Source organism: Peromyscus eremicus, chromosome 1, assembly GCF_949786415.1.
Source record: "Peromyscus eremicus chromosome 1, PerEre_H2_v1, whole genome shotgun sequence".
NCBI lineage: Eukaryota > Metazoa > Chordata > Mammalia > Rodentia > Cricetidae > Peromyscus > Peromyscus eremicus.
In genome coordinates, this window is record NC_081416.1 from 188,894,020 (window position 1) to 188,905,868 (window position 11,849).

The window sequence follows — 11,849 nt, forward strand, 5'->3', positions numbered from 1 at the left end:
AGTAAACATGTTAAGGACCTTTTTGATAAGAACTTTAAATCTCTAAAGAAACAAATTGAAGAAGATTTTCCTTCAGAAAATGGAAGGATCTCCCATGCTCATGGATAGTCAGGATTAACATAGTAAAAATGGCAATCTTACCAAAAGCAATCTACAGGTTCAGTGCAATCCCCATCAAAATCCCAACACAATTCTTCACAGACCTGGAAATAAAAATGCTCAGCTCCATATGGAAAAACAAAAGACCCAGGATAGCTAAAAGAATCCTGTATAATAAATCAACCTCTGGAAGCATCACCATCCCTGACCTCAAACTCTACTATAGAGCTACAGTAATAAAAATAGCTTGGTACTTGCATAAAAACCGGCATGTTGATCAATGGAATTGAATTGAAGACCCTGACATTAATCCTCACACCTATGAACATTTTTGACAAAGAAGGCAAAACTGTACAGTGGAAAAAAGAAAGTATCTTCAACAAATGGTGCTGGCATAACTGGATGTCAATAAGTAAAAGATTACAAATAGATCCATATCTGTCACCATGCACAAAACTCAAGTCCAAGTGGATCAAAGACCTCAACATATGTCAAGTTACAATAAACTTAATAGAAGAGAAAGTAGGAAGTAGTCTTGAACAAATTGGCACCAGAGATCACTTCCTAAATATAACACCAACAGCACAGACACTGAGCACAACAATTAATAAATGGGACCTCTTGAAACTGAGAAGGTTTAGTAGGGCAAAAGACAAGGTAAATAAGACAAAAAGACAGCCTACAGAATGGGAAAATGTCTTCATCAACCCCACATCTGACAGAGGACTGATCTCCAAAGTATATAAAGAACTCAAGAAATTAAACATCAAAAACTAAACAATCCAATTAAAAATGGGCTAAAGAGCTAAACAGAGAATTCACAAAAGAAGAATCACAAATGGCTGAAAAATATTTAAAGAAATGTTCAACATCCTTAATTATCAGAAAATGCAGATCAAAACGACTCTGCGATACCACCTTACACCTGTCAGAATGGCTATGATTAAAAACACTAATGACGCCGGGCGGTGGTGGCACACGCCTTTAATCCCAGCACTCGGGAGGCAGAGCCAGGCGGATCTCTGTGAGTTCGAGGCCAGCCTGGGCTACCAAGTGAGTTCCAGGAAAGGCGCAAAGCTACACAGAGAAACCCTGTCTCGAAAAACCAAAAAAAAAAAAAAAAAAAAAAACACTAATGACAGTCAATGTTGGAGAGGATGTGGAGCAAAGGAAACATGCCTCCACTGTTGGTGGGAATGCAAACTTGTACAACCACTATGGAAATCAGTATGGCAGTTTCTCAGAAAATTGGGAATCGATCTACCTCAAGACCCAGCTATAACACTCTTGGGCATGTACCCAAGGAATGCTCAATCATACCACAAAGATACATGCTCACCTATGTTCATAGCAGCACTATTTGTAATAGTTAGAACCTGGAAACAACCTAGATGCCTGTCAACTGAAGAATGGATTAAGAAAATGTGGTACATATATACAATGGAGTACTACTCAGCAGAGAAAAACAATGACAGCATGAAATTTGCAGACAATTGGGTGGAACTCGAAAATATCATCCTGAGTGAAGTAACCCAAACCCAGAAGGACAAACATGGTATGTACTCTCTCATAAGTGAATTCTAGATATAAAGCAAAGAACAATCAGACTGCAACCTACAGAACCAGGGAGGCTATATAGCAGGGGTGACCCTAGGAGGACTGTGGCTTATAATAAGTTTTGGTGTTACACAATTACTGGGCAAGCCTCAATGAAACATTTAACTATTAGGATAAGAATTTATACTGTATCAAGCTGATAATAGAAAAATAAATTAAAAAAATAAAAAATAATAATAAAGTACACTTAAAAGGAGAAAAAAACACATGACTGCAAACTTATTTTATGTGTTAGCTGTCCCTAAAGTTCCTCACCAGACTTACAGAGGGAGATGTGCTTATGATCTAATAATAGCAACTCATTCTTCTGCCTCCTCTGCACAGTTAGAGAAATTTCTCCCAGACAGATTCCAGAAACTTACACTTGTCCACAGACTGAGATGCTTCCTGTATACGCATCACACACTTGAATACAGACATTGACAGGATATAGGTGCAGTGAAAAAAACTCTCAATTGTGTTTAGGATTCTAGAAGTAATTTGTCAGTAATAGACCGATTAATAAAAAAGGTCTGATACCCTGAAAATTCAGTTTCATTGTCACTTGGATTAAGTCCCAGCTATGACTGTGTTAAATTTTCCATTCATTCAGGAGAATTGGGGTTAGGGGTAGGAATAGGAATTCATATTTTTTTGCTGCCTGAATCCTTTTTTCAGGAGTTTCTCTGCTAAATCTGTGTTGCTGTCATCAATCAACTTCAGTCTCAAGTCTTATTTTTCTCATGTGATCACTTACTAGATGATGGCATCACCTTTCATTCATAAATTATCATTTGCAGATAGCTGTTAGAAAACCTCACTGGCTGGGCAGTGGGGGTGCATGCCTTAATCCCAGCACTCAGGATGCAGAGGCAAGTGGATCTCTGTGAGTTCGAGGCCAGCCTGGCCTACAGAGTGAGTTCCAGGAAAGGTGCCAAAGCTACACAGAGAAACCCTGCTTCAAAAAAACCGAAGAAAGAAAGAAAGAAAGAAAGAAAGAAAGAAAGAAAGAAAGAAAGAAAGAAAGAAAGAAAGAGAAAGAAAGAAAGAAAGAAAAAGAAAGAAAGAAAGAGAGAAAGAAAAAAGAAAGAAAAATAAACCTCACTCACATTCATTTCTCTACCACGATTATTTTCTCATTGCTGTTGACTCAGTGACTAAGTCTGGTTCAGATAGGGATCTGTGATTCTGTCCACTCACCTACCATCAAAATTGTATTATCTTTCACCTACAGTAACAATAGACATAAAGACTTCAATAGCAAAGAACTTTGTTGACGTATGTTTGCCACAAGTAGCAGTGATCAAGAGTAATTAGAAACTTATTGCTAAAATCTCTTAATCTAACACTGTAAATGATGATCTGATAGTTCTTCATCATGGGAGGAAGACAAGATCTCAGAGAGCTAGCAAGAAATGCCGAGTTGTGATATGCAAAGGACTGGAAGTGAGCTGTGGAAGTCCCATTTCATTCTTTAATCCACCAAGAAAACAGATTTAGTTAATTCCTCTTTGTTATTCTCAAATATCTATATCACTTAAGTTAGTAAATAGAAAGGAAATGAGAAAAATGGATGAGAAAGATATTTGCAGATCATAGGAAAGTGGCAATAATCCATACTGAATATTATTGTGTCCTCTATTCAAATGCACTCTGACACTCTATACATGCCCATGTCTCATTGTCAATAAGTAGACATATTTTGTAGTAAAGTGTGGTTCACTTAGATTGTCATTGGTCACAGGAAAGAAACCAAAAGAGTAAATAAAGAAGAAACACTGTATGTTCTCACATTTCTAGACAAAAGAGAGCCTCATTAGCAGGTGCTGTGAAAGGCCAACTCTACCATAGCTGTTAGATAAAATATTGCTGCCCAAATCTTTTAGAAAATACAAATGATGTCCACATCAGAGTTCTCTCCATTTCTTTCCACATTCCCAAACCCGCAAAACCCTCAAGGGCAACATTTGATTTGAAATAAAATGAGAAATAGCATGCAGAGGCAGGGATATTTGTCTTCTTGATGACAGACATTTGACTGGGGGATGGGGAAGCTCAATCATTGTTACCTTGCATTCAACTGATACATATGGAAACAAACACAGCAGTTCTTTTTTTGTTTTCTTTTGGTAATTTGTATTTCTTTCATCAAGATCTCAATGTGCTGTTCATTAATGTACTAAGTAATTCCATAATTCCTGGGAGTCAGCATATTTCACTTTTCATGTTTTGTACATTAATATGCTCTCAAATCTTTTCTTGACAAGGGTTTTATTCTCTTTTTGATGTTTATATTCTTATAGTATTTATTTCTTTATTTTGAGGAGATGTTTTCTTTTATGAATTTGGTGGTTCCAGGACAATTGTTCTCTCCATTCCTCATAAACATCACTGTAATTGGACACATGATCAGTATTACAATTAATTCAATGAGCCATTTTTGCTGTATTCCTTTTCTTTCTGTTTTTTAGGACACTCTTCAAAATATTAGTGTTAGTTCTTTCAAGGTTTGGCAGAAGTAAGCAGAAGACCCATTCAGTCCTTGGCTTCTTTTGTAAGGACCATTTTCATTATGCTTCCTCAGTCTTCTGTCATTGCTTATACCTTTTGGAGTCATTGTATCAGGTCATATGTGTCTAGGGATTTGTCTACTTCTAGATTTTTCACATTTTTGAGAATAGAAATTTCAAGGTGTTTCCTAAATATTCACTGGATTATATTGGGATCTGCAAAGTCACTTCTTTTCATTGCAAATTTTGTAATACCTACTCTTAGTTCCCTTTCCCCTTTCCAAATGACTTCTCAGTGCAGTAATCTTGATTCAAAGTTGCTCCTTTTTTTTTTTACTTATTTACTTATTTATTTTGAAACGGAGTATCTCTCTATGTAGCCCTAGCTGCCCTTGACATGTACTTGTAAAACAGGCTGTCCTTGAACTCATAGAGATCCACTTGCCCCTGCTTTTCCAGTGCTTAGATTAAAGCAGTGCTTTCTGTTGTTGACCTACATCTTCCCATGCCTTGCTGATCAACAGATGCCAAGGAGAGGCCTGCTATCACTCTGTTGTGTTTACACTTGCAGAGTGATATCATTTTCCTTTACAACTTGGGATTTGTTTTATTAGTTATGTATTCCTCAACATCTAACTACAATATGAAACACAGGTTTTTTTTTCTGGCTAAAACTATGAGGTCTCTAAATACCTTTCCTGTTTGGATGGCTATGTCTTTCTCTACATTTGAGAAATTCCTATCCCGTCAGTAAATATAGTCTCCCTGCTAACTTTTAACTTAGGTTTGTTCTTGATTATATCTCAGAGATCTTGTGTATTTTATTCTTTTCACTTTTGAATGTGGTATTTCGTGGCCTTTTCCTCCATCCTTCATACTTCTATACTGTCAAGTCTGCCTACTTTGCACTGTGCTTTTTTACTTGATTCATTGACTCTTTCATGTCCACTATTCATCTTGTGAAATTAACATTCCTTATTTCACTATATATTCATGGGTTTAATGCACTAGAGGATGGTTAGCTGGGAAGACTTTTATTTTGTGCTGTGGTTCCTCCTTATGCTGCTGACTGTTTTGTTTGTGTAGCAAAAGAGTTTTCTCTTTCTTTCACTATTTCTTGATTTATTTACACACTACTCAGGAAGTCACGGCCTTTACATCAATGTTGAAATGAATTTCTGTTCCTACAGTAGTTTTAAGTTCTTGAATTTTGTTAAGGTATTTCATCATCTTAAGTTATTTACAAGGTGATTGGTGAAGACCAGGTTAAGCACAGTACAGGTGGACACTGGATTTACAGCGTCTTTTATTTTAAAGTCTCTCTTTTCTGAAAAACAGTGTTTAGTTTCCTTATCAGTAATCATATGGCTGAGGTTGGTGAGTCCAGACAAGGAGATAGAGAAGGGATTCCATCAGCAGAGGGCCTCAGGATCATGATGGGAAAACCTATAGAGACAACCAGACCAAACTAGTGGGAACTCATGAACTTTGAACTGACAGCTGTAGAAAATCCATGGGACTGGACTAGGCCCTCTGCATAAGCAAGATAGTTGTATAGCTTGATCAGCTTGAAGGGTCCCTGCTGTGGGATGTTCTGTATGGCAAATGTGTTGCTCTGATTGGTTATTAAATAAAACACTGATTGGTCAGTAGTCAGGCAGGAGGAAGTATAGGTGGGGCAAGGAGGAGGAGAATTCTGGGAAGAGGAAGGCTGAGTCAGAGACACTGCCAGCCGCCTCAATGACAAACAGCATGTGAAGATGCCGGTAAGCCATGAGCCACGTGGCAAGGTATAGATATCGAAATGGATTAATTTAAGATATAAGAACAGTTAGCAAGAAGCCTGGTATGGTCATACAGTTTGTAAGCAATATAAGTCTCTGTGTTTACTTGGTTGGGTCTGAGCGGCTGTGGGACTGGCAGGTGAGAGAGATTTGTCCTGACTGTGGGCTAGGCAGGAAAACTCTAGCTACAGGTCCACTGGCAGTGGGATCAGGATCCATCCCTGGTGCATGAGCTGGCTATTTGGAGCCCACTGCCTATTGTGGGTCATCTTGCACAGCTTTGATACGGGGAGAGGGGCTTGGACTTGCCTCTGCTGAATGTACCAGGCTCTGCTGACTCCTCATGGGAGACGTTACCTTGTTGGAGGGTGTATGGGGGCTGGGTTGGTGGGGGAAGACTGGAGAAGCAAGAGGAGGGAGCAGAGGGAGATCTGTGTTTGGTATGTAAAATGAGTAAAAAATTCCTTCATATAAAAAAGAATCATAAGGCTACACATAATTCAACCTTTGCTTTGTAAACTTCTACCCTGCATCATTTCCTTTTTATCTGTCCTTATTGCACTTTCAAGTATTATTTTTGGTAACTAATTTTCCTATGGCAGTAAACATAGTGTACTTTGATTTGAGATAATATAGTAAACTTGCTACTGCCTTTTCTGCTCAAGATTAATTTGATCGTCGGAGGTTTGGGGAAGTGCCTTAGGAATTTTAGAACTATTTTTCTCTTCTTCTGTGAAGACTATTACAAGGACTTCTGTAAAGAGAGGATTCAACTCATTGTGGAGTATTCATGTGGATTGTATGATACTGGTGAACCATGGAAAAGGTCATTCTTGGATTATACTAGTGTCATCTTCAATTTTTGTATTCAGTGTTCATAGTTCCCATAAGAAGTGTTGCATCTCATTGGGTAGGCTATTTTGCCTTTTTGGGCTTCTTGAAAATATGAGAATGAGGGGTGGGCAATGAAGGGTAGGGGATGGAGGATGAGAACAAAAGGGAATGGGATGGTCAACCTGGAACAGGAATGGAGGGGGAAAGCAATGAAAGATACCATAATAGAGGGAGACATCATGGGGATAGGGAGAAACCATGTGCTAGGGAAGTTCCTGGGAATTCACAAGTATGACCCCAGCTTAGACTTAGCAATAGTGGAGAGGATGCCTGAACTGGCTCATACCATTAATCAGATCAGTGAATAACATAACTGTCATCATAGAGTCTTTCTCCAGTAACTGATGGAAGCAGATGCAAAGGTACACAGCCAAATACCAGGCCGAGATCCAGGAGTTCAGTCAGAGAGAGAAGAGAGATTCTATGAGCAAGGGCTTGAAGATCATGATGGGTAAACCTACAGAGACAACCAAACCAAACTAGTGGGAACTCACAAAATTTGTATCAACAGCTGAAGAGCCTGACTGGGAGTCATGAAGCACTTTGCATAACCCAGACAGTTGCATAGCTTGATCTGCTTAATGGGCCCCCTCGAAGTAGGGTCAGAATCCATCCCTGGTACATGAGCAGGCTTTTTGGAGTGCACTGCCTATGATGGGAAACCTTGCACAGCCTTGAGGCAGAGGAAGAGCTTAGACCTGCCTCTCCTAAATGTACCAGGCTCTGCTGACTCCCCATGGGAGGCCTTACATTATTGTAGGAGGGAATGGAGATTTGGTTGGAGGAGGAGGCTGGAAAGACTGGAGGAAGTAAGAGAGAGACTTTTGATTGGTATGAAAATGAATAAAAAATTTTCTTAATAGAAAGAAATAAAATATCATGAATGGTGCGTTTGTTTTTTTTTTGTCTTGTTTTCTTATTTTGTTTTGTGTTAACTTCTCATGTTTTCTTAATATTTTCCTTGCAGATTTTTTCTTTCTTTTCTGAAGACTATTTTTTTTCTCGTCCTGCCTCCACCTCCTTCAGGAAATCCTACCGGAGTGTGCCACCACAACCGGCTTCTAAAGATTTTTTATTTCTTTAGTCTGTCACTTGACTTTTCAAACAGGATTTCTGTGTGTTTAATTATTAATTTGACCTTCAATAGATCACGTGCTCCACATGTTAAACATATTCTTGATGAAAAGTAGCTTTACTATACATAGGACAATGATTTCAGGGAATCCTCCTGCCTCTGACCTTCAGTAATAAGGTAGAAAACCTCCACCATCATTCTTGGCTTCACATGGGTGCTAGCGATCTAACTACATGTCCTTATGTTTGTACAGTAGGTACTTGACCACTGAGCCACATTCCTGGCCACCTTGTTTCATATACAATTCCACCAAGAATGTCTTCTACTAAAGTCTTTGCTCTTATTACAGAGGCCAAAATTTATGTTATTATACTATAGAGGGCACAGGTCCTTGTACTCAGAGATAAGCACTTGGGAAGCCAGAAGTGCTAACATTCAGGGTTGACTCTTCAGTGGGAGAGATATGTAACTGATTTTCCACCTGCGATGTTGGGAATGGATATAATTAATAGCATGGTGACCTGTGCTATCTGTAGGGCCAGGAGACACCTGCATCCTCCAGGTCTCCAGGCTATTATGCTTTAACTCAATTTATTCCCTAGATTTTACACGTTGTTTCTCAGTCAATAGAATCCATCCTTGTAGGGATTTCCCATGTAATTTACAAGAGCCTCGGTGATCCCTGTGTTATCTGTAGGGCCAGGCCACACTTGACTCCCATAGACTTTTATGTTTATCTCAACCACTCTCCTTAAACCTTATATTGCACATTGTTTCTCATTTATTAGAACTCACTTTTGTGGAAGAGATCATATGTTCTTTGCAAAGAGTTTCAGTATTAATATGACTTAAACTTTGTTGTACATATGGAAATGAGTAAATTATCATGTAGCAATTTTTTTCCAAAATTGTGCTGTTTTTACATATGCCTAAAATAAACTGCCAAGTGTCACTCCCTAGAAGACTGCAATATCAACAGTTACTGAGTTGCATTGAATTGGATTTCTTCTTGCCTCAAGTGCATCTTGCTCTGAGGACCCTGGTATTTGCATGCACCCCCACTATATCTCTTGAGGGAAAACCTGAAATAATGTGCAAAACTGGATTTGTGTATCAGCGTAACAATACACAAATTGATTGATACTATTCCTATTAAATCCCATAAACAACATATGAATAAACAGAAAAGCTGAAAGTACATGGAATTTTAAGTGTCAAGTACAAAAGAATTCATGTAGATGTATTCTACTTTAATTATGAAGTGATCCAGGTAGTCTGTTCTGTGAAAAGTCACATGTCATCACTCACTGGGTAGTTACAGGACCGGCATCACAGGCATCATGTTTGAGATTGAAGATATTATTCTTTCATGTAGGATCTGCATGCAGATATTTGTTTAATATGAGACATTCACTGCAATGAATGTTGATAAAAGCATTTTCAAGATACATATCAGTGCTTAAATGAAGCTGTTAGAAATAAGAAGTAATTATGTCATGTCTCCTAAGAGCAAGTTTGACAGCTAGTGCAGTACACAATTTGACTTTCAGAGTAAGGTTTTGGAATCAGAGAATGTGGAAGTACCAAAAGGCATTGAAGCAATAAAAAATAAGTGACTTGAAGAAGTGTCAAAAACAGACATCAGATGATAAGTTTTCTACCTTCTTCCATTGCTTTATAAAACATGAACTTTTCCAGCTGCTCCTGTCAAGTGCTGTTTGACAACATTCAATTCTATATGGCTTTCAAGAAATGCAGATACTGACATAAGAATAGAAATAGAGCAAGGAGAAGTAAGTTAGATTTAGCAAGGTAATAATCAAACTTATCAAGAAAACATGAATATAGTTGGTTTTGTTAGTTTATCACGGTCACAGTAAGTTTTTTTTAGATATCTAAAATCTATATTTATATAATTTATTTACCCTCTGTGTAGATGTAACCGTCTTATTAAATAAGAAACACAGAGCCAATACAGAGATGAAAGCCAAGAGGTCAGAGCAACAGCTATGAGCTAAAAATCTTGCCCTTCACTGTTGCTGTACCTCTCCGAAAGAGACCTAGTTCCTGTGTGTCTATCTTTTTATAGTGTTTCTGTTCTGCCTTCTCATTGATTGGAAACCCAACCACATGACCACCTTGTCACTGCCTGTTTGTACAGACCTCCAAGTCTTCCACGGTTGGTATTGAGATTAAAGGCATGTGTCTCCATGCTGGCTGTATCCTTGAACAAACAGATCCGCCTAGCTCTGCCTCCCAAGAGCTGAGATTAAAGGCATGTACCACTGCCCAGCTTCTGCAATGGCTTGCTCTTAGCTCTGACCCCCAGGCAACTTTATTTATTAACATAAAATAAAATCACATTTCAGTTCAAATAAAATATCATCATACCTCTGTGGATTACATATATCACCAACAAGTTGGCAAATACATTGCACAAAATCGAGTAAACACAACATGAAAGAGAGTTTTTACACACTTGCCTAAACACAGGTACATTAAAGCACATACACACATTAAAACATAAAAGTTTATGCGTGCACACCAATGTTCTTGTGTGATTACCTTCCACAATGTGCATAACATTCTGATGCATGAGAGACTGATCAAGAACCATGCAGAGGCTTTAGGTTCATTTTTTTTTTATCAGTGTTCATGTGTGATGACTGTCCACAATGTGCATAACATTCTGAGTTATGAGAGATTATTCAAGAAACATGTAGAGGCTTTCAGTTCATGCTATTAATCATATCAGGGTCTTATAAATTTCCTATCCAGGGAGCACAGTGGCTGGATGCTATAGAAGAGTGAGTCATGAACAGAAAGGGGCTCACAGTTGGGAAACACCCAGAGATGACTATGCATTTGTATGCTAAGAACCAGCAAGGATTATGCAAGAAGACTAGGGGCAATTGAAAGAGGCAGGTGATTATATAAAAGAAAATAAGTGTACTCACCTGAAGAAGAATAGTTTTGATAGCCCTGGACTCAGTGGAAGATGTTTGGGAAGTTTTGGTCCTGGGCATGTGTTGTATCCTCTGCTTGTGCCTGTATAAGATTAGAAGAGTTGATATGCTTTCCCAGATTATGAGGCCCACACGTGCAGCATCAGGGAGAGGCAGGAACACAGCATGCAGGATTTGGCCAGTTTTTTCAAAACAAACAGGGCAGTAGCCAAAGTCTTGTATACTTGTCACGTTTCTATCTCCCAATTTTCAAGTTATGTAGAGAAGATTATAAATATTCATGAGGATGTTCAGAATGCAACAAAAGTGTAAGAAGAAGCCAATATGCTTGAATGTTTTGTCTTTAGACTCTGCCAGTCTGGAATCTCTGTTGCTGATGTTGATGGCTTGGAAGAAACTCATGAAGCTGCAGCAGCAAATATCTGTAAGCCACGGGCCACGTGGCAAGGTATAGACTAATAGAAATGGGTTAATTTTAGATATAAGAACTAGATAACAAGAAGTCTGCCACAGCCATACAGTTCGCAAGCAATATAAGTCTCTGTGTGTTTACTCAGTTGGGTCTAATGGCTGCAGGTCTGGCAGGTGAGAGAGATTTGTCCTGACTGTGGGCCTGGCAGGATTGAAGAAAACTCCAGCTACAGAGCTACATGAGAGAAACAGAGCCGGACAGTGGTTGCACATACCTTTAATCCCAGCACTTGTGATCTCACTCCTTTTCTTGGGAAGCATACACACCTTTAATCCCAGGGAGTAATACAGCAGAACACAGAAAGGTATATAAAGCAAGTATGCTTCCCATTGCTGGGATTAAAGGTGTGTGCCACTACTGCCTGGCTGTTTCCAGTGTGCCTTGAACTCAGATATCCTGACAGATCTCTGCCTCCCAAGTGATAGGATTAAAGGTGTGTGGCACCACTGTCTG

At 38.8% G+C, this 11,849-nt stretch overlaps 1 pseudogene; it reads right to left on the reverse strand.

The window, feature by feature from the left end:
* Positions 1–6,316: 6,316 nt before the first annotated feature.
* Positions 6,317–11,326, reverse strand: LOC131894451 (vomeronasal type-1 receptor 4-like; annotated as a pseudogene).
* Between the last annotated feature and the right edge of the window lie 523 nt (positions 11,327–11,849).